We start from the raw sequence: 25,350 nt of genomic DNA, 5'->3' as shown, positions 1-25,350 counted from the left end.
GATGAGGGCATCAACAACACCTTTGATAACTGGCTTGAGAAAAGCAAAGAAAGCTCTAGCTGCTCTCTTTCATTTCTTGTAGACAGGATGACTTTTAGCAGATGGAAAATGAAGAAATGTGTATATGACTTATGGTAGGAGAAGCAAAGGGGGAAACTAGGTACTGTAGCATGAATAGCTGCTTTAACTTCTTTGCATATAAAAGAAAGCAAGAAAAAAAATCACTGTAAGAAAAGTTTCTCTTAAGATGACATTGGTTTCTCTTTACCCAGGAGACTTTAAAAACCCAGATAATGAGCTTTAAAACACAAGGGAAAATCCACTTTACACAATGGAAAATACTGTAATCACTTTCTTTAGCTATTTATCTTACTAATTCATTTGGTTTTATTTTACTCAATGTTGTATTCATCCCCCCTCCCTTTATTAACTTATTTCCTACCTTGGAAAAGCAACTTTCTCTTCCCCCCACCCCCAGCAAGAGAGATCTATCTATCTATCTATCTATCTACTGGTTCACTCCCCAAATGCCCACAATAGTTGTGGCTGTGCTAGGATGCAGACCAGGAGCCAGGAACTCCATCTGGGTTTGTGACTTGGATGGCATCATCTGCTGCCTCTCAAGGTGAACCTTAGTAGGAAGCCGGATCTGAAAAGTAGCTGGGACATGAACCTGGCACTCTTCTATGGGAAGCTCACTTCCAAGCTGCAGTTTAATTCTCTTTTCCACAGTGTCTGTCCATGTCCTCTTTTTCACACATAATTTGACTTGGCCTAAACCTCTGAACAAGCCATTCTTCCTGACTCCACTCTCTATTCTAACAAATCTACATAACTCCTCTTTTTGTCGCATATAATTTTTTACAGTGTTTTATGCCCATAAATATCTGATTCAATTCCTCATGGCAGCAAAGCAAAAAATGCATTTCAAAGCTAAATCCATAGGTAACCTCCTTAGAACACTAGGGCATTGTCCATTATCAAATAACCAAAATTTTGTGAATGTCATAACCTATTTTTCCCAACTAATTTACATCCATTTCCACTCTTTTTTATACTTACGACAGTGTAAATTCTTTTCATTAACTTTAATCATTTAGGAACCCATCAACACTTCCTATTATGCCTATTTTTGAGTATGTCTAGAAAAATTACTGTATTATTACTTATTATCCAGCATCCAAAAGAGTACCTGGCACACAGCATGTGCTCAGTAAATATTTGGTATCTGAAAGAATAAGTGTAACAGGGGTTAAAGTGATACCTATAAAAGTAATATTGATCTGTGGAAGAAGAAACCCACATCTAGGGCCGGCGCTGTTGGCCGGAAGCGCCGGCATCCTATATGGGAGCCTGTTCTAGTTCCGGCTGCTCCTCTACCGATCCAGCACTCTGCTATGGCTTGCGAAAGCAGTAGAAGATGGCCCAAGTCCTAGGGCCCCTGCACCAGCGTGGGAGACCAAGAAGAAGCTCCTGGCTCTTGGCTTCGGATTGGCGCAGCTCTGGCCTTTGCGGCCATCTGGGGAGTGAACCAGCGGATGGAAGACCTCTCTCTCTGTCTCTACCTCTCTGTAACTCTTTCAAATAAATAACATAAATCTATTTTTGTTTCTTTTTGACAGGCGGAGTTAGACAGTGAGAGAAAGAGAGGCGGAAACTTTGAGGACCTTAACACTGGGAAGCTTCAACATTTTGTCTTGGAGAGGTCAGTGGGCGGACGTCAGACTTAGGATCGCTTTGCAGTACTTAGGTTACAACAGTCACCGCCCCAGGGCTGCAGTCAGAAGGCGCAGCGGCCGGGAGGGGTGGCCGCTCCCGCTCTCTCCACCGGGCAATCTCTCCACCCGCTTTCCCGAGAGCGTCACTCGACTACGCGCCCCTCACCTCTCCCCCGCGCCCCATCACCGCTCTCCCTGAAACTCCGCGCCCACGCACACATAGAAACGCCATCACAAGGCCGCCAAGTCCCGTGAGGACTCACAGCGCCCAGGCTGAGGCCTCAGGACGCGCTTTCCACCACACGTTTCCCCTCCTCTAACCAGATTAGGTTTTGTCTGGTCAGTGTTCTGTTCCTCCGGAACCCCACCACTGTCTCAGACTCGACCGCCGCGGCGCCCTGCTGGAGCAGTCACCGCTCGCCACGAAGCCCGCTCCTTTCCTCCCCAAAGTTCTCCAAGGCTTTCTCTCGTCTCTCTGGGTCGCTCCCGAGGCCCCGCCCTGCGGCCCCGGCGGCGCAGCACGCGCATGCCCGGTGCGCGCCGCCCCGACTCCCCGAAGGCCCTCGCGCTCGGCGGGCGGCAGGCTGGCTGGCTGGCGCCGTCCGTGCCTCGCGCGGCGCGCCCCGCCGGGTGGTTTTGGGGGCGCGCGCAGCTCCGCGCGCTGGCGAGCCCCGGGCCGGGGGAGGCTGCGAGCGAGCAGCGATTGGCTGACGCGGTGGCTGCGCCTCCGAACGGAGAAACCCTGGGCGAGCTCACAGAGTGGGCTCGGGGCGGTGCGGGACGCATCTGAGGTAAACGGGTGGGCTGGGGAAGTTTGGGCGATCGGAGGAGTCCTAGGGGTGGGCACAGAAATGAAAATTCCAGCCTTGGAATTTCCGGCCCCAGTCTCCTTGGAGGAAGAGAAAGGAGTCTGCACCCAGTGAACGCTGGCTGAGCGCGGCCGGGAGGAATGGGGTTTCCTCGCCGGTCCGTGTCGCGGGGTCCTTGGGTGACAGACAACTGTTTCTGGATGTGGTTTTGGCACTTTCCCCTGTTTCCTTTCACGACTTCGTCAGCAGAGCATTGATTCACAGGTGTAGGTGTCTGCTTGTTTTCCCTAAAGTCTCCGCGGGTTGGAAGGTTCTGGTCCTGGCTCTTCCCTGACAGCCACTTTGAGGTTTTGTCTTTCAGATCTCAGCATTCCTCAGTGTGGGCAAAGAATGCGGCGCTGCTTCAGGCACGCTGAGCTACGCTGAGCCACGCTGAGCCTCGCTGAGGATAGAAACTGGTAGAATTGCTAGGTTCCCCGTGTCTGTGGGCCCGCGTTTTCTCCAACTAGAAGGTGACACCACCCAACAGTATTTGAGAACTACTTTAAGCTCTATGGATGAATGGAACTGGAAAAACACAGGTTAACCACATTACTAAACAAAGACAGTAGAAAGAGACAGCCTCCCACAAGAACAGGCTTTCTACAAAGCTCCTTTGAGAATTTTATGTCGGTTAAAACTCTTCGGTAGTAGACAAAAGTAAGCCCATTCAAAAAAAGGTCAAACAAAACCACACTAAAGAGCTTTTGTTTTCTTCCCTTCTTCAGATAAGCTGTATGGCTTTCCACAGTTTCTCCTTGGGCTCTGGTGTGGAACTAACCTAAAATGACAATTACATGATCATCTGAGTACCCTTCGCAGTAGTATACCAATAAAATTAAGAGATGTACATAATTTTCCTTCAAAGGCATGGAGTTTATAGAACTCTAAAAGTGCACAGACCCTAAGTGTGCAGTTCATTGGGTTTTCACAAAGTTTACATACCCATGTGTCCAGTACCTAGATCCTCAAAGAATATTATAGTGCATGCATCCCCAGAAGCCCTCTATGTTCCCCCTTTCCAAGTGTAATCCTGTGTCAGTGGCTCAGGTTATTGATTAGTTTCACCCATCATATTAAAGGTATCATACAGTATGTAGTCCATTGTGCCTGGATTTTGTTCAATATTTGTGAGATTTATACAGGTTGTATAGCAGTAGTTTGATGGTTCAAATGTTATGCTCAGTTTTTAGCTATTACCAACCAGGAGGACTGCTATGAACATTTTTTATAGGTATTTTGTTGGGTTTGTGTATTAATTTCTGTTGGATATGTACCTGTTAGTGAAATGGTTGTAATATGCAGATGTGTATTTCTGGTATACCCAGTCAGAAAAGTTTTCAAGTTGATTGTATTAGTTTACATTGTCACTACCACTGTGTGAGAATTCTGGTTCCTCCCAATATGTGTAACACTTCATTCATATTGTCTTTTGCACTTTAGCCATCTGATATTTAGTTACATCAGTATATGGTATATATAGTAGATAGTGACATCACATTGGGGTTTTTCCATAGTTTCCCTAATTACTAACATTATTGAACTCCTTATATGTTATTGATCATCTTGTATGTTTTTGAGGGACTGGATAGTGAATACAGGCAGTCCTTGCTTTGTAGTTTCAGTTAATGCAATACTATGCGAATCTAGGACTACCAATGTATTTTAGATTTTGCAGGACATATACAGTCTCACATCTTCCTTTCTGCTCCCCCCCCCCCCATAAAATGTAAAAACCATTCTTAACTCACAGGTTATGCAAGAAGAGTTGATAAAAAGTAAACTTATGTGCACTAAAATTTTAGATTTTCATTTATTTCTTCATTGAAAAGAAAAAGGGGGTAGAGAGAGAGAGAGAGAAACACACACTGGTTCACTTCCCAAATGGTTACAAGGGAAGTTTTGTTTGTTGTTTATTTTTTTCATTGAGATAGAGAAGTAGACAGAGCTTCTACCTGCTGGTTCACTCTCCAAATGCCTGCAATAGCTAGGGCTGAGCCAAAAGCCAGGAAATGGGACTCAGTCCAGGTTTCCCACATGAGTGGCAGGTACCTCACTACTTGAACTATCACCTGCTGCCTTTCAGGGTATGAATTGATAGGAAGCTGTAATGGGGGGCAGACACGGGACTCAAATCCGGGTACTCTGATATGGCATGCAAGCATTGTAACCACTTGGTGTATTAGTCACCTTTTTATTACTTTAACCAAAATACCCAATAGGAGCTTCTTGGGAAAGAAAAGGTTTATTTTAGTTTACAGTTTGGAGGTCATAATTCAGGGTCAGATGGCCACAATAAATAGTCTGGTGTTTGATGGAGGCTGGCCATGATGGAGAGGTTGTTAAGGAAGGATCAAATGGTAAGCCAGGAAGCAGAGTGAGAAGCTAGGCTGGACTTAGCTAAATAACCAATTCTTTCATGAGAACTACTTTCTGAGGGCAAGCCCTCAATGATCTAAAGACCTCCCATCGGACTCACCTCTCAGATGCCATAAGTAGATCAAATCTTCACCCTTAATCCATCAACCGTTAACATTAAGACTTAGAAGTTTAAACATCTGTATGCGTTTGGGGAGCCTTGTCCTGCTCAATCCATAACACTGCACACTCAGAACATTTCCCTGCCTTTAGTTTTTACTTACTTATTTGAGAGGGAGAAGGAGCTGGAGATCAAAATTTTGATGAGTTATTTGAGCATCCAGCTCAATAAATCCATGAATGGGGCAGCACTGAACCACAAACAGTTCAACAAAGGGCCACAAGAAGAAAATAGTTACAAAGTGAGGAAGCAAGACAAAGACACTATTTGATTGGTCAAAGTGGAAATTTCCTGGTTTGGTGCTTCAGATTTGTAAAGTTTTGCTTTACTGTTACACTGAGTTAGGTTTAAGTTTGTTTACAAAGAAATCTAAGGAACTGGAACCATCTAAGTTAGTGTCCTCCCAGTTAATTTAGCACAATCAGTGGGCTGGATTTGGGCTGTGGGCCACAAGTTTGCTGACTCATGCTCTATTGAAAGATGGCTGTTTAGGTTTTTTTGCTCACTGATTGGATGTGAAATAAGTAACCAAGATGGACTACATTGGAGAGGTAAAGAACATTGATATTAAGCAGCATATGCTGTAATGCTTTGGGGTTGACTTTTTTTTTTTTTTTTAAAGATTCAATTATTTATTTGAAAGTCAGAGTTACACAGAGAGAAAAGGAGAGGCAGTGAGAGAGAGAGAGAGGTCTTCCATCCGCTGGTTCACTTCCCAGATGGCTGCAGCGGCTGGAGCTGCGCCGGTTCGAAGCCAGGAGCCAGGAGCTTCTTCCGGGCCTCCTACATGGGTGCAGGGGCCCAAGGACTTGGGCCATCTTGTGCTGCTTTCCCAGGCCATAGCCCAGGCCATAGCAGAAGCTGGATCAGAAGTGGAGCAGCCAGGTCTCGAACCGGCACCCATATGGGATGCCGGAGCTTCAAGCCAGGGCTTTAACCCACTGTGCCACAGTGCTGGTCCCCATGGGGTTGACTTTTAAAATCTAAACATACTGGGCCCGGCGCCATGGTGCAGTAGGTTAGTCCTCCGCCTGCGGCACTGGCATCCCATGTGTGCGCCGGTTCTAGTCCCAGCTGCTCCTCTTCCAATCCAGCTCTCTGCTGTGCAGGCGCCTGGCAGTGAAAGATGGCTCAAGTCCTTGGGCCCCTGCACCCACATGGGAGACCAGGAAGAAGCTCCTGGCTCCTGGCTTTGGATCGGCACAGCTCCGGCCTTTGCAGACATTTAGGGAGTGAACCAGCAGAAGGAAGACCTTTCTCTCTGTCCCTCCCTCTCAGTGTTTGTAATTCTACCTCTCAAATAAATAAAAAAAAAATCTTAAAAAAAAAAAACTAAACATACTTTACTTTTTACCAGTTTACTTCAAAACTAATTAGGTTTCTTTAAGTCTTTTCTGAATAGTTCTTATTGTTCCTACTTTCTTGTACCCCTTTAAATCTGAAGAACAAAAAAGAGGTAGTAAGTGAGAAAAGAAAGAAGCACAGGTGCCAGCATTGTGCTCTAGTGGATTAAGCTGCTGCCTGCAATGCCGGCATCCCACATGGGTGATAGTTTGTGTGTGGATGCTCCACTTTTGATGCGGTTCCCTGCTAATGTGCTGGGGAAAACAATGGAGGAAGGTCCAAGTGCTTGGGCCCCTGCACCTAAGTGGGAGACAGAGATGAAGCTTCTGGCTTCCCAGTGTGGCCATGTGGGGAGTGAACCAGAGGGTGGATAATGTCTCTCTCTCTCTCTCTCTTCCCCTCCGCTCCCCCCTTTCCTTTTCTCTATGTGGCTCAGCATTTTAAAGAAGGAGAGAGAGAGAGAGAGAGAGAGAAAGAACTCTTAAAATACTTCATAAAAGGTTAGGAAGGATGAATAGGGGGTTCTAGATGTTTTGAGGAAAAAAAGTATAAAGTATAGGATACTTTCTCTAATTCTCTGAGGTTAATGTTTATTTTAAAATTGATTAATTTTGAGAGAGAGAGAGAGAGAGAGAACGCTCTCCATATCTTTTTGTTCACTCCTCAAATGCCCTCAGTGGCTGAGGCTGGGACAAACTGAAGCCAATAACCATAATCCAGTTCTTCTATCTGGGTGGGAATGACCCAATTACTTGAGACAGCACCTACTGCCTCCTGACTGGGCATTAGCAGGGAGTCAAAATCAGAGGAATGGTGCTGCAATGTGGGATGCAGGTATTCTAGCAGGCAGCTTAACTACTAGGCCAAATGCCTGTCCCAGCCATTGTTTTTTGAGTTTTTCATTTTGGGATGGCTTGATTGAAACCTTCATCTACCTAACTGAGCACACTCACGATACAGGAAGTAACAGCCAATGACTTGGGCCATGAAACTCAACTGTGATGTGCCCACAATAGTGGTCTTTTTTTCCTTAAATGCCATGCTGGTCTGTCCGTCTCCATCTTCTTTAATTATAGACTGCCTTTTCTTCATTACCAACTAAGTTTTACCTTGAGCACCATTCCAGTTAATATTTTTAGCCAACACTATATTTTTGTGTTTTATAGAAATGGATTTGGTATAAGTTTAGATATACACTACCACTATTGAGAGCCTTAGGGTAATCTATCATTGTGATCCTTTCTTTCTGTGATATGAGTGATTAAAGCTTTTACATCTTCCTTGACTGTTATGCAAAGTTGGATTTCAAAAAGGCTCGCTCCACCTTCTACCACCAATATATTATTACTGTCCTTAAGCTTTTCTTATACATAATTTCTGGATGGGATAATGTGTTAGAGAGATTTATATAGCTGATGCATTACTCTTATTAAGTCTGGAAAATTTAAAGAACTACTTTGTCCTGAAGTTTTAATGAGCAATTTCAATATGGAAGATATGTTATTTTTATGTCCTGAAAAATTACATTTTAACTATTTCACTGTAAATGCCATGTTTGGTTTTGGTTATAATTAAATTGGTAGTCATTTGTCTTATTTCAAAACTGGCAACATAAAGAATATTGAAGGGTTGGTTTGGTTTGATGTTTCATTAAACCAGATGACCAGTGGGATAGATTTACCATAGAACTGCTTTAGGCAGTTGGCATACGCACCTGTGATTCAGATATTGTCAGTTCTGAAAGTGTTATTAATTGGGATAGTGCATTGTTGAGTGTGTGTGTGTGTGTGTGTGTGTGTATATATATACATATATATACATTATATATATATATATATATAAGAACCAGGTAGTCTATTCTTGTTAATAATTTACAGTTAGGATAATTTAATTATGTATAAATATTACTTTGAGAATTGCTTTAATATGCCTGGATTTATAAGTTTTGGAAGCCACTGGAGTACAACAGGGGTCATTTTATTGGAACCCTTGATCATGACTGTTGTTCTATTGTTTTTTCTTGAAATATACCAATTTACTATCTTCACAGGTTCATCTCAAGGGTTTTTAGCTATGTAACAAGTTTTGAAACACTGAAACACTAATATAAAAATGACATAGATCAATTAATTTTTTTAAAAACCTTATTTTGAAATGTAATTAAGTCTATGAAGCATATATAGACAGATTAATAAATAAATGAAATATGAGCACCATAAAAATACTTTAAGTTGAATGATCATTGAAACTTGTTAGTACATGCTTTGCATATGATTATTTTTTAAAGCATGCATGTATGTGTATGATATGATTTTTTTCATTTGATGAGTGTGATGCTGTATTAATCAGTTGTTCATAACTATAACAAAATATCTGAGGCTAGGTAATTTATGAAGAAGAGAAGTTTAGCTCACAGATTTGGAGGCTGTAAGTCTAGGATTGGGTGGTCCTGTTGTTTTGGCCTCTAGTGAAGGCCTAATGGAAGATGGCATCATGGTGGGAGTGTGTGCAGGAGGGAGAAATCACATGGTGAGACAGGAACCTAGAGAGCAGGGAGGGTTTTCTAACAAACCTCTAGGGAGAACCTAGAGAGCAGGGAGGGTTTTCTAACAAACCTCTAGGGAGAACCAATGAGACAGGGTCCTGTGAGAACCACATTATGTTCTTCTTCTTTTTTTTTAAAGATTTATTTTATTTATTTGAAAGAGTTACAGAGAGAGGTAGCAACAGAGAGAGAGGTCTTTCATCCGCTGGTTCACTCCCCAGATGGCCGCAATGGCCGGAGCCGCACTGATCCGAAGCCAGGAGCTAGGAGCTTCCTCCAGGTCTCCCCCAAAGACTTGGGCCATCTTCTGCTGCTATCCCAGGCCATAGCAGAGAACCGGATTGGAAGAGGAGCAGCTGGGACTAGAACCGGCATTCATATGGGATGCCGGCGCTTCAGGCCAGGGCTTTAACCCGCTGTGCCACAACGCCAGCCCCCATTATGTTCTTTCAAGGGCAGTGTCCCCAGTGACCTACTTAATTCCCACTAACCCCCACCTCTGAAGGTTCTGTCACCTCCCATGTCACCACAGTGCAGGCCAGGGTTCTAACACATGAACCCTTTGGGAACACATTCAACCATAACTAAACCATAGCAGATGCTTTATATTTATGTCCATTTAGTGACTTTTGTTATTGATGTTGTTAAAAATCTTATTTCTTGGGGCCGGTGTAGCGGCTCAGTTGGTTAATCCTATGCCTGTGGTGCCGGCATCCCATATAGGTGTTGGGTTCTAGCCCCGGCTGCTCCTCTTCCAGTCTAGCTCTCTGCTGTGGCCCGGGAAGGCAGTGGAGGATGGCCCAAGTGCTTGGGCCCCTGAACCCACATGGGAGACCAGGAGGAGGCACCTGTTCCTGGCTTCGGATCAGTGCAGCACGTCGGCCCTAGCGGCCATTGTGGGGTGAACCAACGGAAAGGAAGACCTTTCTCTCTGTCTCTCTGTCTCTCACTGTCTAACTCTGCCTGTCAAATTAGAAAAAAAAAAGAAAAAAAAATCTTATTTCTTTGCTGATTTATGTGTGTATGTATGTGTGCTAAACTCACAGTTTACTATGTGTTAAATCTTCCTGTGTAATTGTGGAATCTCTCCATGGAGTTTTGTAAATCTTTGATTTATTTATTTTGAGATCATGTTATTCAAAGCATTCAACTTTATGTTACATCTATCTTTCTGTAATGTTTTCTGGGTCTAAAAACACCTTTGTTCTGTCCATACTTCACTTATTGACATTAATCACTTTTTATTATAATAGTAATACTTTTTCCACTCATTTCTTTCATTTCTTGAAGACCCCTCTGGCAAAAGATTATCAGCTTTTTTTTTTTTTTTTTTGGGACAGGCAGTGTTAGACAGTGAGAGAGAGAGACAGAGAGAAAGGTCTTCCTTTTTCCGTTGGTTCACCCCCCAAATGGCTGCTACGGCCAGAGCTACGCCGATCTGAAGCCAGGAGCCAGGTGCTTCTCCTGGTCTCCCATGCGGGTGCAGGGCCCAAGCACTTGGGCCATCCTCCACTGCACTCCCGGGCCACAGCAGAAAGCTGGACTGGAAGAGGAGTAACCGGGACAGAATCTGGCGCCCCAACCAGGACTAGAACCCGGTGTGCCGGTGCTGCAAGCGGAGGATTAGCCAAGTGAGCCGTGGCGCTGGCCAGATTATCAGCTTTTATTCATATTTTCAGAGACTCAACTTTTGGTTTCATTGAGTTTCCATTTTCAAGTTTCATTGATGTTAGCTCTTTACCATTTTTTCCCTTCTGCTTGCTTTGGGTTTAATTTTCTCTTAGAATTTTTAAAGGTGCAAACATCTAAGGGTTGGTAAGATGCCTTCTTTGTAGTACTTGCATATGGATTCAGTACAGAAGTCTTCCCTCTAAAAGCAGGAATCGGAATTTTGATATATTGTGTTTTCATTTTTACTCAGTTCAAAATATTTAAAATGTTTCCCTTGAACTTCCTTTTTGAACCATTAGCTATTTAGAATTGTTTGGGTTTTTGCAGATATCTTTCTGTTACTGATTTCTGGCTTATTTTTAATGTATATGATATTTCAATTCTTAAGAATGTGTTGAGGCCTGTTTGATGGATGGAAATAAGATGCATTTTGGTAAATGGGCTGTGTACTCTTGAAAAGAATGTGTATTCTGCCTTTGTTGGATAGCATTTTCTATAAATGACAGTTAAGTCAAGTTGGTTGATAGTAAAGAAAACCAGAGCAAAACAATAGTTAAAGTGGTAAAAACAGGTTTGATTCAGGATCGATTGCAATAGAGAAAGAGACTTCATTGTAGAACTGGACTCAATTCCAAATCCTGGAAGGACAAATAGGGATTTATAGCTCAGGGGCAGGGTGGAGGTCAGTGCATAGGAAATTACTAAGTGAAAAATCAGGAGGAGGGGGATTCTGGTTGAACCAACTGGACAGGATTCTTGCTGAAGGCAGCCTAAAGTTATCAGATACAAAGGATGGGGATTTCTCCAAGCTGATTAGGATTCTTGCTAAATTAGACAATGCAAAGACAAATACAGAATCCCCAAGATCAAGGGCTGAGTGAGTAGAAGGTTTATAGGAGCTGGGTTAAAGTTTGATCTTTTGTTATTGAAAGTGTTGTCCATTTCCTGATTATCTGTGTACTTACTCTTCTGATTACTGAGAGAGATGTAAAGCTTCCAACTGTAGTTATAGACTTGTTTGGTTTTCTTTTCATCAGCTTTTATCTAAGTATTTTGATGCTCTGTTTTTAAGTGCTAATACATTTAAGATTGCTCATGTCTGATTACTGAATTTTTAACTTTTAATTTTTTTTTGTTTTGGTGAATATTCCTTGTTGTACTTTATCTGATATAAATATCGCCATTTCTAAATTACTTTTGATTAATATTTGCAGGCTTTTTTAAACCATATTCTAATATCTTAAATAATACATAGTTAGGATAGGGTAATCTGTCAGATATTTTCATTTTGTGTGCATTTTGTTATTTCTTTGTTTAAATAACAACTTGATTTTAGGAAATATTTTAGGTGTGAGCTGAGATTCTGTAATTTAATGTTATGGTGCAAAGATATAAGTATTAATCACATAATTAGAAAAAAATTGCACTATTTAGTTTCTTGTAAATTATAATTTCTTTCAGGTAGTATTAAAATTTGAGTACTGAAATGCTGTTTTGCATTTTATAAACCATATGTATATAGCCTAAACAAAATTTAATTACTTAAATTTATTATTTTTAATGAACTATTTTTCTGAAGTATGGCAGGCCTCTTTTTTAAACAGCAGGTCTAGAAACTAATTAGTACTTTTATACTTTCATTATCTTCTAAATTTAATGTAAATTGAAGCCACTTCCTTAATTTATGTCCAACAGCTTATTGCCAGCATGAGATCTGCAGATATTGTGTATTATAGCTTATGATATCCCAAAGTAGAACATTTTATTCAGTGGCATGAGCTGACACAGTTGGCAAGATAATTCTAATTCATTTGGGTAAGTGAACTGTAACTTGGGAAGTTCATGTACAAAAATGCACTGTCAGAGTTTCTTTGTTATTCTTTATTGGTAAGAAACTCTGAGTTTAGAATTTCAGCATTGATTTCTATTGCCTTTATTTTCATGGAGGTGATTAATTTTGACCTTATAAGATAAAATGTATATACTTAAGTAGCTAAGTTTTGTTTGCTAACCATTTAGAATGAAAATGTTATAAATTTTTTGTCACATGATTACTAACTGGTGGTTCTGGAAGCTCATGGTCTCCATATAAACATGTTTTAAAAATTAGATAATTATTTTCTTCACTAAAGTTATTTGGAATAGTTTTTCTTCTAAAATAAATTCCTAACATAAGTGGTACTTTATGAAAAGCGAACTCTATATTATTTATATTATCCTCTCAGTGGCTAAATTTAGATGACTCTTTAACATATGTAACATTTAATATTAGTAGGATATTATAAAGCTGCTACAAAGATGTTCCTTTTAGTGCTCATGACAGAATATGACTTTGCCATCCAGTTGAATATTAACTATAAGTGATGGTTTGAAGAAAAATGCTTAGGGTATAATAGTTTGATGAAAAAATCAAATATGTGTAGAAATTGTTTACACATATGAATATGTAAAACAAATAAGGCAAAAGAACACACTAAGATTTTAAAAGCATTGTACATTTTGGTGGATTTTAAGGGGAGGTAATTTTTTCATTCTTTGTGTTTTTGTTTTAATGTATTCTGGACATTTTCCAGAGGATATAGTGATTTGGGCAGAGCCTAGACTTTATATTTCTAAGTTTGCTTTGCTGTCTTCACTGGTTTTTACAAAATCATGAATTTGACATCATTTGAAATTAATGTTGGATCAACTCTAACTTCTAGTGGTTATAGTTAGAATGCAACCCATGTATTTGCATTTTTGAAGAGCATAATGATTTTTAAACTCTTTACAGACTTTCAAATGAATTGTCAAAAATATTTAAAGGTAAATTATTATTTAGCAAAATGTTTTCTGTTATTTTTGAGAAGTTTAAAAATTGGCCAGTGACTTTCTGAGATTGCCTGACTGAACTGTTTCCTATACTAGTCCGCTTTCATCACTAAAATAAAATACCTGAGGCAGCCTAAATATAAAAAGAGAAATGGTATATTTAGCTCACATATTTGGAGGTTCAAGTCTGAGATTAGATGGCCTCAGTAGTTTGGTTTCTGATTAGGGTGGTGAATGGTAGTGGTAGAGTTTGTCCAGAGGAAGGATCACTTTGGTGAGCCAGGAAGCAGAGACTGAGCCTAAACTCAGGCTTTTGTAACCACCCTCTCATGAGAACTACCTTCTAAGGGCACTTGGCCGATGTTCTAAGGACTTCAAGTTAAACCTCCTGAAAGTTATACCACCTCCCAATAGTGCCGTACCAGAGACCAAGTCTTTACCATGTGGACATTTAGGGTAAATTCAACATCCAAAGTAATATCCAAACCATATCATCTCTCATCTCCCTTCCGCAGCTTTTACTTGGACTTCTTTTTCACTTGTTGCAATTGTGCCTTTCCTTTCTACTGAATTTGGATTTTATTTCCAGTTTCTCCTTCGGGTGTAAGAGACTTTTGTCCAAGTGTCTTAAGAGTTCATAAGGTTTTGACTGCTCCATCTCCTTGAGCTGTCATTTAGGACCTTTGTGCTCTAATTCACCTACTCAGAGAATCTTGTTGGTTTGGGGGATTCTCATGATTTTCAGATTCCGGTTTGCCTCCTGTTGTTTTTCTGTGCTTCTTCTTGGGTAGATACTATGTGTCATGCAGGTCTTAAAAGTTGCTGTTGTTGTAAAACTTCATCTAACTTTGTGGTAGTTTTTGTTTATGGGCTTGGTTTTGCTGTCCTTGGTTGCTCTCTGGCAAGATAAAGGGAATTTCAAAAACCGTGATGCCCTTACCACAGTCTTCCCAGAATCCTCCTGGCTTTTTAAAAAAGTTAAATTTATTCAGTTTAAATTTTGAAGTTATGGGCAGCTAAAATGTTTTCTATTTTATGAAAGTCCATTGGTGCTGGCATTTTGGTGAAGTGGGTTACGCTACTGCTTCCTATCCTGGCATCCCATATTGTAGACCTAGTTTAAGTTGTGGCTGCTATTCTTCCAATCCAGGTCCCGGCTAATGCACCTGGGAAAGCAGCATAAGATGGCCCAAGGGCTTGGGCCTCTGTCTGCTATGTGGGAGACCAGTGGATCAAAGATTCTTTCATTCCTTGTCACTCTGCTTTTCATATAAATGAATAAATAAGCAAATCTTTTAAGTTAATGTGTGATTTTTTTTTCCTCTAAGTTGTTAAATTTGTCCTAAAGCTGCTTCCGTATATATTTTACATTTGGCCTAAAGATTTCTGTGTACATATTGAATATTAACCTGATGCAAGACCATAACCTACTCTTGTAACAAGTAGCTAAGTCTCAGAAATCACTGCAACAAGCTATTCCAACCATGTTCACATAAGACAGATGCAAATTGTCATCAATAGGGCTGTCTCTGAACATCTCTGTTTTCATTTTTTTGTCCCCCCCCCCCCATACTTCACTTACTCTTCTCTGGTCATAATTCTAACCTGCCCATGTGGTAAGGTGGAGTATTATGAACCATTTTTGTCTTGTACTTCTGCCGGATTTTAGAATCACAAATAAAACCAATTAAGATCTAAAAAACTAGATTTGTTGTAATTTTATCTTTTAACAAAGTCCTTATTTTATGCAATAAAAAACCTAACAATAGTATTTATTTTGGAGATTTTACTCATTAGTGAAATCTAGAATTTTAATGAGCATTTTTTTGATTCCCTAAAACAGGAAAAACACATGATTTGCCAAAAGCTATAATTAATAAATGGAAACACCTATATCAAAATATTCATTTATATGATTCCACAGAAAGCATCCCTGAATTAGCTTTGGGAAGTAACTGAGAGAAAGGGAACTCTGTTTAGAAAGAGTTTTATCCCTCAGCTGCCACATGCCAGGCTGGATTAAGACTCTTCTGGGTGTTTTAAGAAATTACCCTTCTAGAGAAAATAGAGATAATGATTCTTTCAAACTGCCGATCATCAAGAATTCAGTTTAACAGTTAACTCATAACTGTGATGGCTCCTCTATTTTAAACTTGTTCTAGGAGAAGAGAAGCTAAAAATGTCTGAGTATACTAAGTGGTGTTGAGTACTAGGAAATGTTGTTGGTTTCCTATTATCGCTGTAATAGTTACAACAAATCACTGCAAAATCAGTGGCTTAAACCAACACAAATTTGTTATCTTATGGTTCTAAAGATCAGACATTCGAAATGATTTCTATTGGGTTATAATGAAAATGTTAGTAGGCTGCACCTTTCTTCAGACTTCTATACAAGAATCTGTTTTCTTGCCTTTCCCTGACTCCTAGAGATTGCCTATCAAATGAAAGGTACATTTCTCCCAGGAGCTGATCAATTAACATTTTATAGTCTACTTTTTTTATTAGTTCTTTGAACTTTTTCTGGTATAGTTGATTTTTTCATTCAACCAATAGCCACTGTCTCATTACATCTGGGGTTTGGAAATGGTCATGGAGCAGAGCAGAGACATATCCAAGTTCTAAGACATGAAGTGTGTATGTGTGTGTCTTCGGAAGAGGGGATAGGATGAGCTTAGGGTTAGAGTATATCATGCCACCACAGAATTCATGTTGAGATTTGTTCCTACAACAAGGAAGAAAGTGGCGGTCTCTTTATGTTATATACTAGGATAGGAGCCAAACCATGGCAGAAATCACAGTTTCATCTGTCTTGTGATGCCATCATCAAAAGGATTTCGAAGTTGTTGTGAGAGGGCAAGAGAAAGCTAATGAGCTCACAGGATTCCTGAAATTGACTTGTATTGCTTCTGCCTGCATTTCTATGGCTTCAATTCAAAGGACCAAATGTAAAGAAGGATAGGAAATGCAGGTTTTCTGCACAGTCAGAATATGGGAATTGCTATTGTGATAAGCCAGTCAGTTTTAGGATTTAGAAAGGGAGAGGGCAAAAGAGTGAGAGATGTTTCAATATCCTCTGTCTTTTTTGCCCCAGCCCTGACATTACTCCATGGTACTTGCAGCTTGGACTATTGCTGCTGATCTCTGTAATGGTACAAAAGACACGAATTGTCCTAAGGCAACATGAGCAATGTAGAGCCACAAAGTCTTTTCTCTCACTTGTTCTTTTGGCATCACAAACATCTGCCCTCCGTGAAAACTGCAGGCCTGGGTCTTGCATTGTGGCGTAGCAGGTTAAGGCTCTGCCTGCTATGCCAGCATACCATATTGGCTCCAGTTCAAGACCTGGCTGCTCCACTTCCAATCCAGCTCCCTGCTAATGCACCTGGAAATCAGTAGAAGATGTCCCAAGTCCTTGGGCACTCACACCCACATGGGAGACCCAGAAGAAGCTCCAGGCTCCCAGCTTCGGCCTGGTCCAGCCCCCACCATTGAGGCCATTTTGGGGGTGAACCAACAGGTGGAAGATCTCTGTCTCTCCTCCTCTCTCTATAATACTACCTTTCAAACAAATAGCTATAGTCCTCTCCTTAGCCCTACTTCAATATAGCTAACACATGGATTTCTTTAAGTTTTGTGGGTGGTTCCTCAGTGCAATGAAGAATCTCTTTTGTAGTTCTAGATGATTTGAGTGGAGGGAGTCATATCAACATCTTATAGTTCACTGTCTTTTTTTTTTTTAAATTTTATTTAAGATTTACAAATTTCATGTATTTCCTATATACAGATTTAGGAACATAGTGATACTTTCCACTCTACCCTCCCTCCCGCCCACACTTCCACTCATCTTCCTCCTCCCTCTCATATCCTCATTCTTAATTTTTACAAAGATCTATTTTTTTAATGATTTTATTTATTTATTTGATAGGTAGAGTTACAGACAGTGAGAGGGAGAGACAGAGAGAAAGGTCTTCCTTCCACTGGTTCTCTCCCCAAATGTCTGCAATGGCCGAAGCTGCGCTGATCTGAAGCCAGGAGCCAGATACTTCTTCCTAGTTTCCCACGGGGGTGCAGGGACCCAAGCACTGGGGCCATCTTCTGCTGCTTTCCAGGCCATAGCAGAGAGCTGGATTGGAAGAAGAACAGCTGGGATTAGAACCGGCGCCCATATGGGATGCCGGCACCACAGGCGGAAGATTAACCTACTGCACCATGGAACCGGCCCCAAGGATTATTTTCAGTTAACTTTATACTCACAAAATTAATCCCAGGTATTTAGAATTTCCACATATCAAATGAAAACTTTTGATCATATTATTGATTGAGAAATGTGAGTAATTAGATGTCATGAATGAAAGCTTTTCTAAAAGTCATTTGTTAAGTTTACTACATTAGTACTGAAAAATAAGCTTTGGAAATGTTTGCATATTTCTCCACTAGATGGAGCTGTACGCTAAGGTTACTGCTCTGTAACAGTCAACAGCATGTATCTGAAGAGATAATACTAATACTAAGATTATATTTAAGTAAACCAATATCTACTTGCATGATAGGTAAAATATACCTTTATCCATCACAAATATAAATATCAGTCATCTGCAGGAGTTGTGTATAGTTGAATACTTTGCTAGAGTTGTGAGTTTCTATTGATATGTCTTTATGTTTCAGTCAGTACCCTAGTGACTCAGAATTTTTAAAAAATTTTTCAGTATACAGTAGAAATGTTCTAAAATGGCTACCACTCAGTGCCTTGCCAAAATAATTACAGTTTGCATCCCTTTGGCATAAACATTACTAACTGTTCCCTATGACATATTTAATACTCAGGATAGTAGCTTGATCACTTATCTGAGGAGTATTCAGAAAGTTCATGGAAAATGCATGTTATAGAAAAACTATGCATAGACTACAAAAAATTTGCAACGGAATATCATAGCTTTTAGTGTTTTTTAACTAAAAAAATTAATTTAATTTTCCAGAAAATTTTTGAAGTCACTTTATAGATACTTCAACTCCTGTCAGATCAGTTGATTTATATACCTAGCAAGTGTCAGTGGTGTTTATTCTCAGACCTATTTATACTAGTTTGAACTGTGATTATACTTATATAATTTGTATAGTTTAATTAAATTGAAATATGTTAATAGAAATATAATGAAAGTGATTCTTCCTATAAAAAACAAGGAAAATGTTTTGGAACACTCAGTAAAAGAGGATTGCTAAATAAAAATATTATTAAGTTAGGTGTAAGTGAGGAGATTGTGAAGAAAGCTAGAAGGATTTTGGGAAGAAAGACTTGAAATTCTGTAATTTCCATGCAAAAGTTTGTTTTATTTAATAGTGTGTTTGTAAGTATGGAAGTTTCACATTTAAAAGCTATTTCTAAGTAATGATTCAAGGAAATTTTCCTTCAAAATGCTGAATGCTCTAGATGAAAGTTATTTTAAATGATTTACATACAGGCTTGGTAGTTTTTAAGATTTGTTTCTCCTTTAATGTTACTATCTTATTTATTTATTTATTTTTTTGACAGGCAGAGTGGACAGTGAGAGAGAGACAGAAAGGTCTTCCTTTGCCGTTGGTTCATCTTCCAATGGCCGCTGCGGCCGGCCCCATGGGGTGCAGGGCCCAAGTACTTGGGCCATCCTCCACTGCACTCCCTGGCCACAGCAGAGAGCTGGCCTGGAAGAGGGGCAACCAGGACAGAATCCGGCGCCCCGACCGGGACTAGAACCCGGTGTGCTGGCGCCGCAAGGTGGAGGATTAGCCTAGTGAGCCGCAGCGCCGGCCCACTATCTTATTTTTTAAAAAAAGTTTTATTTATTTATTTGAAAGGCAGAGTTACAGAGAGGCAGAGAGAGAGAGAGACAGGCCTTCCATCTTCTAGCTCACTCTGTAAATGACTGCAGCGGCTGGAGTTGGGCCAATCCAAAGCCAGAAGCCGAGAGTTTCTTCCAGGTCTCCCATGTGGGTGCAGGGGCCCAAGGATTTGGGCCGTGTTCTATTGTTTTCCCAAGCCATGGCAGAGAGCTGGATCAGAAGTGGAGCAATGAGAGCATTTGAGGCATGGAAAGCCAAGAGACTGTGGCAAAAAATGACCTACATGAATGATCTCTGTGAGTGAGATCCCAGTGGAAAGAACGAGACATCAAAGAAGGAGGTACCTTTCTCTAAAGAGAGGAGAGAACTTCCACTTTGATTATGGCCTTGTCTAAATAAGGTCTGAGTTTGTGAACTCAAGAGGCTTCCATAGCTTTGGCAGCTGATGACAAGTGCCTCAGGTAATCACTGACGTCATAAATATGAGTGTCAGTTGTTAAATCAACAACAGGAATCACTGTGCAGTTGCTCCCCAGGTAGGACCTCTGTCCTTAATGAGTTGCACTATGAAAATTAATGGTGAAACTAGTCTTCAAATAGTACTTTATATTTTGTGTGGGTACAAACTGTTGAAATCTTTACTTAGAGTTGATCTTCTGTATATAAAGATAATTAAAAATGAATTTTAGTGAAGAATGGGATGGGAGAGGGAGTAGGAGATGGGATGGTTTGGGGGTAGGAGGGCGGGTATGGGGAAAGAACTGCTATAATCCAAAGCTGTACCTATGAAATTTATGTTATTAAATAAAAGCTTTCTAAAGAAAAAGTAAGTGGAGCAGCCAAGATTTGAACCAGCATCCATATAGGATACCAACACTAAAGGCTACGGCTTTACCTGCTACACCATAGCACCAGTCCCTACTATCTTACTTTATATGCTTATATTAACTGATAATTAATTAGAGGACATCTAAGGAAAAATATTAATAGAAAAGATTATATAGATATTAAGTAAGTTATAGCAATTTTTCTAGGTATTTAAGTAGAAGAAAGTAAAACTATTCTTTATCATAATCTCCAGATACAGAGCCCACAAATCATATAGCTTTTTTAGTCTTGATTTAAATAACAGTTTTTATATTCCATTATTCTTGATTTTAAATAACAGTTTTTGTATTCCATTATTCTAGATTGTGTGATTTGTCAGGATAAGTAGCATGGAAATGCCAGATTTACACAACAGGAAGTTTTGGTTCAGAAGTGAGTTCTTCTCTAATAGGAGCTTCTCCTTCCCTGTTTTAATCTTATGACAGCAATGTGATGTTTCAAAAGGTAGGAGATTTTTTCCTCTACTATAAGGAAAGAACACTGCACTAGGAGTCAGAAGGTCTAGGTTTTAGTATCAGAATCTTAGACCTAGAACAATAAATATTTGCTGAATAAATAAGTGAATGAATAGATCTGCTACTTAATAGTGGTGGGATTATAACCTGGTCAATTAACCTCTCTTAGAACCTTATCTATAAAATGAGATTTTATTAATTCAACACACATTTTTGAGAATTATGAGTCAGGCACACCAATGAGAGATATAAGCCTCCTTTCAATGTAATCAGACTGCTTAATTGGGAGGGACAGATAAGTCAATATTATGCACTGGGACAAGTGCTCTGGTAGAGTATGGGTAGGTAGAGCTCATTAGAGACAAGTGAATAGTCCTGTAAATATCTGTCAAACATTTATTTACTATTGATGAGAGAGATTGATTTTATGTTCCTAAAATTTATTATAAAGAAACCGATTAAAATACTAGTTTTCTCCCACTGGTTGAAGAAAAAGATTCCTGGAAAAGATTTTTTTAAATGTGTCAAGTTTCTTTGCTTTCTGGTTTTCACTATTCAAACAAAGTTCTTGGTAATTCATATTCATATATTTAAAAATATAATTTATCAGTAAAATACTGTGCATTGTTTTCTGATTTTAATACACTTTTGTCAAGGAGTGTATTGTAAATATTGTCAAGGAATGTTTAAATTTCCACTTAATGAATGGTGACATTTGGAAACTAGTTAAGTAACATTATACTCCTAATTTATTCCAGTGATGTTTTACCCTCATAGATTGTTTCCTTACTCACTCTGATCCTGAGCCCTAACTGGCTTCTTGTATTTAAGGTGAACAGAAGAGACTCTTTAAAAATGATCAGTTTTTTAGTTCATGGCTGTGGTAAATCCGCCCCCCCCATCCTCCCCCTCCCCCGTAACTGCAGTTCCTTTAGGATTAACATCTGGCATTTGTATGGTACTGTTATGGTTTGGATAATTGTTTGGATGTCACCTAACCATGTGTTAAGGGCTTGATCACCAGAGTCATATTAGTAGATTAAAAGATGGAAATGGATTCGATTGTGGTATCTGAGGATGGTGCCTTTGGGAGGTAATTGGATTGGATTTCATTACTGGTGTTGATCCCCTTGGTCACGTCATGATGGCTTTATAAAGAGAAATCACATGTATGAGTGTGCTCCTGGTTTCTCTGCTTTCTACCTTACCATGTGATCATCCCTCTGCCATCCTGCAGCCTCACCAAATGTCTGAACCATTGGAGTTGCCTGTCGCTCCCCCTCTTCGTGGAGGAACGACACAGGACCCTGCGCTGTTCTTTCGTCTGCTCGGCCCTCCCCGGGTTTGCTGCTGGTTCTTCCCGGGTTGGCTCCTATCCCTTCCACCTCCGTGGAAGGGCAGTTCCCCCTGGCCACATTCCCCACTTCTGCAGGGGAGCAGCACACCGCCGGCCGGCTCTCTCGGGGGCTGCACAGGTGTTCCCTCAGATGTTCCCCTTAGATGTTCCTGGTGCATGCCGTCTCTCTCCTCCTTTATAGTCCTCCTCCGCCAATCCCAACTCGGCTGCCCACACGCCGAGTACGCTGCTCTCCTCCAATCAGGAGCAAGTCCTACAGTTTATTGGTTGAACTGGAGGCAGCTGTGCAGAAGCTGTTTACTTCTCTCCCAGCGCCATATTGTGGGAGAGCAGATGCATAGAATAAGTCTTAATTCCAGTAACTCAGTCTAGTCCGGATTGCTCCCCACAGATCCCCCTTTCTTTTTATTTTTGGCGTTGATACGTGCCTGTCTTCGGTGTCCCGCGGCACACACTCTGCTCTGCTTGCTAGAGTTGCCACAGGTTCTTACAAGTCCTATCAATCAGGCAAACCGAATCCGGGTCCTCTCTTCGCCATGTTGTGAGGAGGTTTTTAGGCGCTGATGCGTGCCTGTGTTCGGTGCCCTGCAGCGCATGCTCTGCTCTGCCCGCAGGGGCTTACAAGCCCTAACAATCAGGCAAACCGAATCCAAGCCTTCTCATTGCCGTATTGTGGGGGAGACTTATTAGTGTTGGTTCGTGCCTATCTTCGGTGACCTGCAGCTCATACTCTGGTCGAGCTGCTTTCTGGTGCTTACCGCCTTAATCAGGCAGACCGAATCCAAGCCTTCTAATTGCGGTATTGTGGGGAGGCCTTACTGATGTTAATTCGTGCCTGTCTTCGGTGACCTGCGGCGCATAAGCTGCTAGCCGCCCGCAGGTGCTCATCGCCTCACTTAATCAGGCAGACCGAATCCAAGCTTTCTCATTGCGGTATTGTGGGGAGGCCTTACTGATGTTAATTCGTGCCTGTCTTCGGTGACCTGCAGCGCATAAGCTGCTAGCCGCCCGCAGGTGCTCATCGCCTCACTTAATCAGGCAGACCGAATCCAAGCTTTCTCATTGCCATGTTGAGGGGAGGCCTTTCTATTTCTCTATTTCTCTATCTCCGGGCATTCCTATTTCTCCCATTTTACTTCTATCTTCCAGCATTCCTATTTCTCTCACTTTACTTCTAAACTTCTATTTCTCTTATCCCTGCAGCTTCCCGGCGCCTCGCCCTGCCAGCAGCTTCACGGCTCCGCAAGGCTTCCCGGCGCCTCGCCCCGCCGGCGGGCTCCGCCCCGAGGCTGCTTCTCGGCGCCTCGCCGGCTCTGAGCCGCTTCAGCCCGTGCCTCTCTTATCTGCGCGGCTCGGCTTTGCGCGCACACTCCGCGGTTACGCACTAGCCCCGCGTTCCCTATCTACTTGTGCCCCGCACGCTCTCTCTGCGCGCGGCAGCCTCCACGAACCACACAGCGTAGCTTACGTCTCCGCCATTAGCATTCAATCTAAGTTCCCCGGGCTAGCCTGGCGAATTCAACCCAGCTCACGTCTCCGCCCCACGGTTTGGCTTCCCGTCCTTTGCTCCCCGGGCTAATCAGACGGATCCCAACCAGGCTTACGTTTCCGCTTCTGGTTTTAACTTTTCGCCCCCTATTCCCGGGCTAACTTGAGAATCCCAAAGTGGCTTTCGTTTCCGCCTCGGCCTGCCCCCCGCGGCTTCAATTTCCCTAACATTTTTCTCTACCCGGTATGTTTCCCCAAGCTTTCCTCCAACAATACTCCTCCCTCATTTCTCCTGGCCTCTCCCCACAGTCCGCATCCGAGTCAGTCTGTTCTAGCTTTCACTTTCGCTTTCGACCTTAGAGATTTCTCCCAGCTTCCCCCCGTAGTCCGTATCCGAATCTATGCCTAGGCTTTCAGTAGCTTCTTCCGGCACCCTTTTCGTCCGGCTTTTCCCTAGGCTGTTTGCTAGTCTCTCTCTCCGATATTTTCCCAGTTCTTCCCGTTTCTTCCCTCCTAAGTTTCCTATCCGTCCTAGGTTTCCTATCCGAGTCACGGCACCATTATGTCGCTCCCCCTCTTCATGGAGGAACGACACTAAACCCTGCCTAGGCTTCATATCCGAGTCACGGCACCATTATGTCGCTCCCCCTCTTCGTGGAGGAACGACACAGGACCCTGCGCTGTTCTTTCATCTGCTCGGCCCTCCCCGGGTTTGCTGCTGGTTCTTCCCGGGTTGGCTCCTATCCCTTCCACCTCCGTGGAAGGGCAGTTCCCCCTGGCCACATTCCCCACTTCTGCAGGGGAGCAGCACACCGCCGGCCGGCTCTCTCGGGGGCTGCACAGGTGTTCCCTCAGATGTTCCCCTTAGATGTTCCTGGTGCATGCCGTCTCTCTCCTCCTTTATAGTCCTCCTCCGCCAATCCCAACTCGGCTGCCCACACGCCGAGTACGCTGCTCTCCTCCAATCAGGAGCAAGTCCTACAGTTTATTGGTTGAACTGGAGGCAGCTGTGCAGAAGCTGTTTACTTCTCTCCCAGCGCCATATTGTGGGAGAGCAGATGCATAGAATAAGTCTTAATTCCAGTAACTCAGTCTAGTCCGGATTGCTCCCCACAGTTGCCCAATCTTGGACTGTGAACCTTCAAAACTGTAAGCCAAAATAACCTTCTTTTCTAAGAACACCTCTTAGTTACAGTGATAAAAAGCTAAAACAGGCACATTAGTTGTAATTGATGAGCCAATACTGATCTATTGTTATTAACTAAAACCCATCATTTTCCCTAGGGTTCACTCTTAGTGTTGCCTATTCTGTGGCTTTTTTGCAAAACTATAATGATGTATACAGAGACAGAGCCAAAAGCGGACAAAACTTCATTTTTTCAAGAATCCATTCCCATGGTAGTGGAAATAACCCACTATTGTATGGACTTCTTTTTCAAAATGTTTACTTATTTTTTTTTCTTTCCTTTTTTTATTTTTTGACAGGCAGAGTGGACAGTGAGAGAGGGAGAGACAGAGAGAAAGGTCTTCCTTTGCCGTTGGTTCACCCTCCAATGGCCGCCACGGCCAGTGCGCTGCGGCCAGCGCACCGCGCTGATCCGATGGCAGGAGCCAGGTGATTCTCCTGGTCTCCCATGGGGTGCAGGGCCCAAGCACTTGGGCCATCCTCCACTGCACTCCCGGGCCACAGCAGAGAGCTGGCCTGGAAGAGGGGCAACCGGGACAGAATCCGGTGCCCCGACCGGGACTAGAACCCGGTGTGCTGGCACTGCAAGGTGGAGGATTAGCCTAGTGAGCCACGGTGCCGGCCAATGTTTACTTATTTTTTTAAAGATTTATTTTATTTATTTGAAAGAGTTACAGAGAGAG

At 41.9% G+C, this 25,350-nt stretch overlaps 1 protein-coding gene across 6 annotated transcripts in view; it reads left to right on the top strand.

Moving 5' to 3' along the window:
* Positions 1-2,251: 2,251 nt before the first annotated feature.
* MIPOL1 (mirror-image polydactyly 1) overlaps positions 2,252-25,350 on the top strand; it is a 353,299-nt gene continuing 330,200 nt past the window's right edge. For 4 of the 6 annotated variants that reach the window (XM_051822776.2, XM_017348269.3, XM_051822774.2 and 1 more), the window contains exon 1: positions 2,258-2,509. The gene's annotated coding sequence lies outside the window, so the exon portion shown is untranslated. Of the gene's footprint in view, positions 2,510-25,350 lie in introns of all 6 variants that reach the window. The other 2 variants (XM_070053733.1, XM_051822777.2) reach the window with 2 other exon arrangements.

The sequence above is a fragment of the Oryctolagus cuniculus genome, chromosome 12 (genome assembly GCF_964237555.1).
Source record: "Oryctolagus cuniculus chromosome 12, mOryCun1.1, whole genome shotgun sequence".
In the NCBI taxonomy this organism is placed as follows: Eukaryota; Metazoa; Chordata; class Mammalia; order Lagomorpha; family Leporidae; genus Oryctolagus; species Oryctolagus cuniculus.
This window is presented reverse-complemented; position numbering and strand designations above follow the sequence as displayed.